Source organism: Periplaneta americana, chromosome 16, assembly GCF_040183065.1.
Source record: "Periplaneta americana isolate PAMFEO1 chromosome 16, P.americana_PAMFEO1_priV1, whole genome shotgun sequence".
In the NCBI taxonomy this organism is placed as follows: Eukaryota; Metazoa; Arthropoda; class Insecta; order Blattodea; family Blattidae; genus Periplaneta; species Periplaneta americana.
The window spans coordinates 166,578,129-166,585,321 of NC_091132.1; positions in this window are offsets into that span (position 1 = coordinate 166,578,129).

Below are 7,193 nucleotides of genomic sequence, written 5' to 3' on the forward strand. Positions count from 1 at the left end.
CGTCGTATGCAACAAAGTCAGAAAAGTGATAATTATTTGTTTCTTTATTGAGACTAAGACCACTATAGCCACACGCGTGTTTCTGTTCTAAATTGTAATTTGTGCTCGTAGCAGAGATGATTTACTTTGTAATGTGAGTTACCAATTTAAGAGAAATTCCATAAAAAAGTAAAATGTATTTTATTTACACGATTTAAATATAGTAACATGTTATACTAGACATGAAAAGCTAAAATGAGCATGTATGTTATTTTCTGTGTTATATCAAACTGAATTTTATATTAATTATATTGTTACATGTACACTTTAATTTTTCAGATAAAATGCCATTAACTGCAGCTGAAAAGATGAGAAGGAGAAGACAGAAATTAAAAGACGAGGGAAAATATAAAGAATATAAGGAAAAGCACAGAGAGACAATTAGGAAATGCAGAGAAATGAAGAAAAAACAAGAACGAAAGTTGAGTAAAGTAAAACAAGAAACTTACTGAAGAAAGAAAACGGTTGAATAGAGAAAGAGTTCCAAAACATAGAAGACTTAAGAAGGAGTCTAGTACCAAGAATACACCTCTCCCAGGACCATCTGCTAATTCACCCCCATACAAAAACAAAAGAACGCTAGGAAAAGCTACAGCTCGTGTAAAACGTGTCCTTCCCAATTCACCAAGGAAAAAATCTGCAGTCATAAAGAACCTGTATGAAACTTATATTGAACCACTGCCACATTCAAAGACTTCAAGGAAGTCAACAAGTCTTACTCCTGAAACAGTAAAAGCTGTTACAGAATTTTACCTAAGGGATGACATTAGCCGCCAAGCTCCTGGGAGGAAAGATGTGATAACTGTGAGGGAAGCTTTCGGGAAAAATAAAATGCAGATTAGGCATTTAATGTTTTCAATAAAAGAGGCACATGGAATTTTCTCCACTGAAAATGGAAAGATAATTGGAAAAAGTAAATTTGCTGAATTACGACCGAAGCATGTGCTCCTGAGTAATAAACTCCCTCATAACGTTTGCTTGTGCAAATATCATGAAAATTTCATCACTGCAATTAATGCACTTCATAAGATTGTACCACATTTTCCTGTATATAATAAGAATTTACCAGGAAGTTTTGTTTGTGAAAATCCAAAACAAGAATGCTGGAATGGTAACTGTCCCTCTTGCCAGGAATTAATGGCCACAAAAATCAGTGAAACATGTTCAGATTCTATTGGTGAAACTGATGTTAAGTGGTTTGTGTGGAAAGACTGTGAAGGAAGATCATTGAAGGTTGAAGAAGAAGGAACCTTACAAGATTTGATAGATTATTTAGTTGCTACTGGACCCCAATTCCTGCAACACTGTCACATAAAAAGAGAACAGTCTGGGACATCAACAACAAAGACTGGAAGTGGAATCAAATTATGATATATCACTACTTCATGTTGATTTCTCTGAAAATTATACCTGTATTTCGCAGGATGAAATTCAGAGTGCTCACTGGCAACAAAACCAAATGAGCCTCTTCACTGCAGCTTTGTGGCATTCTGGAATTTTGCATCCTTATGTCCTTGTGTCAGATAATCGCAACCATTCAAAAGATACAGTACTAGCATATATTGACAGACTTCTTGAAGAACTTCCATCTTCTAAAATAATCCAAATCTGGTCTGATGGTCCAAGCTCTCAGTTTAAAAATAAGTATATTGCAATGGCTTTACAAGTTTTGGAAAGGAAACATAAAAGGAAGATAATGTGGAACTATTTTGCAACCTCACACGGAAAAGGTCCTGTTGATGGCATTGGCGGTTCTGTGAAGCGTCAGGTTTGGTTAAATGAAGAGTGGCGGGGCAAAGTGATTTAAGTGCCAGAAAGTGTAAAAATGAGATTTTTCTACTTACATGATCTATGTGACAGCGTCAATGCACAGCAAAGAGATTTATGTCAATATGCACTTTCCTTATAGGTTACAAGCGCTCTAGTAGATGGCGCTGCTCCTAAGTCCACAGCCTCGCGCCACGCGCCTTACAGTTGAATTCATGGTTTAGAGGCCATATTAGACAATGCAGTACATGCTTTTCATCATTTAGGAATTAAAATGGACGAGAAAGCCTTCGGAAATGATAGTGATAGTGTAAGGAAACGTAGAAGAATAACAGAAAGTGAAGCTAGATTCAGGTGACCTGTAAATGTAAGAACGAATGCAGGGATGTGACAGAATTCAAAATGCAACCGTTTGAAGCCTTCTACAAACTAGGGAAAAATGAGCAAGGGTCATATTTGATGGGACTGATGGAAGTGTTACCTGTACACAGACGCCGACATGACACATGTAATGAGAATGCAGAGAGTTGTAGGCAGTGCACCATATGTTTTACTGTACCGGACGGACAGGGACGTCTGATGAAGGTATGTAAAAATACATTCATGCAAAATTAATATTTGACATTAGTCCACAAAATATTACCACACTTGTAAGGAGGAAGAAAACTGGCTTTCAACATACAAAGACAAGCGTGATGAGGTCAGAAAATTTAAATATACTCTTCATGACAGAAATGTGGTGAAAGAACATATCAATAGCTTTCCAAGGGAGCAAAGCCATTATACCCGAGCTAGGTCAGAAAAGGAGTATTTGAGTCAGGACTTGAACATGAACAGATATTTTCATGCATTCAAGAGTAAGCATCCTAATATTTAGATTTAGATTTATTTATTTAACCTGGTAGAGATAAGGCCGTCAGGCCTTCTCTGCCCCTCTACCAGGGGATTACAACTATAACATGAACAATAAGATTACAATTAATATTAAATTTACAATTACAATTACAATTACAATAAAAATTAAAGTACGACAAGAATACCTGATTAATGAAAGCTAGACATTTTATCATAGAAGTTAAGAACAAAGAATATTTTTGTATTTACTAAATTACAAATTAAACCTACAATAACAAAATTCTATAGTGATGAAATTACCGGATATTGAGATATTTTGTGGTAGATTAAAAGAACTATTTACAAGAAACCATGTCTGAACGAGTCTCAATTACTGACCAAGTGCCTAGTAAGTTTGCGTTTGAATTGAATTTTATTTCGACAGTCCCTGATGCTAGCAGGTAACGAATTCCAGAGTCTTGGCAGGGCTATTGTGAAAGAGGATGAGTATGAGGAGGTGCGATGGGATGGTATTGTTAGTATTGTTTCATGGCGAGAGCGTGTGTTCAGATTGTGGTGGGAAGAAAGGTAAGTGAAGCGAGACGACAGATACGAAGGAATAGAAGAGTTCAAGATTTCGAAGAGAAAGAGAAGTGAATGTAAATTTCTTTTCTTATCTAGTTTAAGCCAACCTATTGCTTCCAGGGATGGGGTAATATGATCATATTTACGAACATTGCTTACAAAACGTACACACAAATTATGAGCACGTTGAAGTTTCATTTTGTTGTCGCTGGAAAGGTCAGTCAGTAAAATGTCAGCATAGTCAAAATGGGAAAATACAAGGGTCTGCACAAGGGACTTTTTTAAGCAAGAGGGAAGATGAACATTTATCCTTTTTAGCACATGAATAATAGAATATACTTTTCTGCTAATATCAACCTCACGTACAAATTTTACAGATCTGTTTTTATGAAGGATTTTCCTAAACTCTCCTTTTACACAATAAGAATGGACATATGTAGAACTTGCGACTCCCTCAAAATAAAGTCTAAAATTAAAGACAGCAGTCTTGCAAAAGAAGCCAAAACTGAACTTGAGCTACACCACCGAAAATTGGAAGAGGTGCTTAAGGTTATGAAAAAACAGTGCTATAAATAACACTTTTCCAGGAAGTGATACATGCAATATTACAATAGATCTTGAGAAAGTTTTTTTCACTTCCAAAACTCACACATAGTAGTATGTATTATAGTCGGCAATTGTCATGTTATAACTTTAGCATACATATGACACACATTTCAGTTGGAATTATGTGTGTATGGCATGAAGGCCAGTCAGGTAGAGGGGGAAATCAGATGGCTTCCTGCCTCTTGCAAGCTCTTAAAAGTGGACTATTCAACACCTACAAACGTAAGTTATGTATGTGGAGCGACAATTGCGCTGTTCAGTTGAAAAACAGGATGCTGCTATTCTTATACGTGTTTCTTGTGGTTAATGATACTTTTGATACAATTGAACAAAGATTTCACATCTCGAGGCACAGTTTTTCTGCTTCAGATCGCGACTTTGCACTGATTGAGAAACGCGCAAAGCACTGTAAACTAGTAAATGCAGAGGATGTAAAGAATGCTATCAGAACTGCGAGACCTTCACGACCATATAAGGTGCTTGATATGGGGTAGTGTACAATTTTTTACTTTGATAGTGCCTCGTCAAAGTATATTGATACTTCCAAACTTTGAGTTAGTAAGGCTTCATGTCTACCAGTCACTAAAGAGTATCCTGGTGTGGTTTTTTTTTACAAGACATCTGTTAATGACCTAGCACCTTAGGCACGACAGAATGTGTTTAAACGAGGTATCACCATCAACCATCTGAAGACAACAACACTTTCAGCTTTACAGGAGACTGTAGCCTTGTCTGCTGCTAAAAAAGCTGATCTCGGTGCTATGCCTGAATTTTTGAGTGAGGAAACCAAGAAGTTTTTTCTGGACATTCTAAGTGCCTAACAGTAGTGAACATCCAACATTTGGATCATATTCTTGACACCAACATCTTGGACTTAGATCCTTCCATGACAGATCACATGGACTTAGATCATTTCGAGACAAAAGAATTTATAAAATTTGTATTTGATATGTCTTCTCTACTTTCTGCCTTTTGTTTCTTGATACTGGTAGTTTCCAAGACTGTAAACGTGGTAGAAATTAAAAATTGTTTGAATTTTTTCCTTACAGACTTTGTTTTCATTTTCCCTAAAAAAAAAATCCTCTGGCGCTTAGATTACTTTGCCCTGCTACTCTTCAAATGTTCTAAAGAGAAAATGTACTATTAACTGGGCCAATGACTTTGTGAAAGCAATGGAAAGCACATCTTAAGTCAGAGGAATTTTGATGACAGAAGACGAACTGCTTCAGAGAAACAGAAGGTTAAATTATTCATTTATTTTAAAGAATGCTAAATCATTTCTAGGCATTGCTAAATTGCACTGTTTAAAAGTTTGTGATGGTAAAACAGGAGGCTACAGCACAACAGCTGAATCAAGATAGAGACAGAACATAATACAAGTTGTATGTATGAAAAATTAGAAAGTTTTTGTTTTTCTTTATTGTTAGTAGCTGATATATTAGATGAGATATTCATAGTTAAATATTGTCCTAAGTTAGACTTAACTATTTAGTGTAAAATATATTTAAAATGTTGAAAATATTTTACTAAGAATTGACATTATAAAACTTAATTTTTTAGTATGTAATGTGAGTTGCCTGAATTTTATTTTTTGGAATAACTGTTTAATCTGAAACAATGATTTTAATTAATGAATTTGTTAATTTGAAATGTCAGCTCTCCATGAGTAAGTAGATCATTGGAGATTTACAATTAATACAACAAAACTTCAGTTGTATTCAAAATGATGTATAGGTTATATCTCCAAAATGTAATGTGAGTTACCAAAAAGTTATTTTTTGTTTATACACTACTTTTCAGCAATATAATTTTGTTTATTGCTACATATGATCAGTGCTAAAGGCAAATGTGACTGACAGAGAGAAAATTCGATTTGCAATAAATGTATGTAATTTCTTTCTCATTATAATATAAGTTCTACGTCAATCTGTAATGTGAGTTACCATGGATTGACCCATAGCATTCTCTGATTGCTTGATGATGCACGGAGGGGCTGGCCTAGGGACGAGTGTGTCTTACCTGCTAGAAACGTGGGTACGCAGCAAACTTTATTAATGTAGTCAGCCAGTGTGGCTTTGGGAATATGCCTAGCTTGAGGGTTAGCGCAATAGATTATAATAGATAGCAGTGCTGGGCCATAGTGCCCCCTTCCAGTAAATTTCATTCCATATGTTTTTAGATTATATTCTGGTAGGCCTACTCTAAATAAATCAGGTACCTGCTGTTAACTCTTCATAAAGTTTCATGTCATACACAGCCTACATGAAAGAATTTCGGATGTTTCTCTAAACAACTGAAAGTAACATAAATCTTACAAAGACTCATTGGTTAACTGTATAATTTACTGCTTCACTCATTCGCAAAATTTTCAAAATATCATCATCCTAGCAGGACATAGTCCTATAAGAACTGTTACAATCTGCAAGTTTTCGAATCGTCTCTTCACAGGACATCCTTGTGATCTATTGCCTCGAGGTTTATAAGTCAAGTTGGCTCTAGAGATGTGTTCTGGACATTCAGTTTATATGTTGGTGTCACTTATCTTGATAGCAATGCATATATACTAGTATTGGTTAGGCCTACTTCCTAAATATAATCCCACCAAACGAGAATAATAGTTGTACAATCCTGATTTTGTTTCATTTTTATTTTAGATCCAATTTGTAAGTGGTGTAACTTTTCAAATGGAATACTAGAGCACTTATAAGTCTCTGATAACATAATAGCAAGCTTGTTATTTTCCATAGGTGGCTGCATGTCCAATGTTATCAATTATGGAGGAGATTTCTTTTTGCATTTATGTACCAACTGAAAGTAAGAAGTATAGCATTAATTCACTACGTAATATATGATAACATTTTTTAAAAATCTGTTAGTTAAATGTCATTTGGCAGGATACATTTCGCATTTTGTTTTCAAAAAAATATTTCAACTAAAAATAAATATTGTTTGTTACCAGTATTGCTTGGTAAGTTGTTTCACTGGGAGCACAATGGAAAACTTATCTTCTTTCTTGGAATGATTACATTCCAAGATGCCGTCTATATTGCATTCAACAATATGAGACTGAAAATATACGAATATTTGCTGCCTACTGATTAATCATATAAAGTATCAGATAATGTTTGTATTGAAAAATATAAAAGAATATTTTGAAAATATAAAATTCTTTTATCTTTATAGGTCATACTTAAACACAAATAAAATCTTTCTTCTACAACTTAAAGCTGCGGTTTGTTTACGACGATCATCGCCAGGCGCACATCACTGGCGATTGTCGCCTGGAGTTGCTAGCAGTTAAAATGAATGCGCACGATTTCTTTACAGCGATAATCGCCAACGTAGATCGTTGGACGCGACGC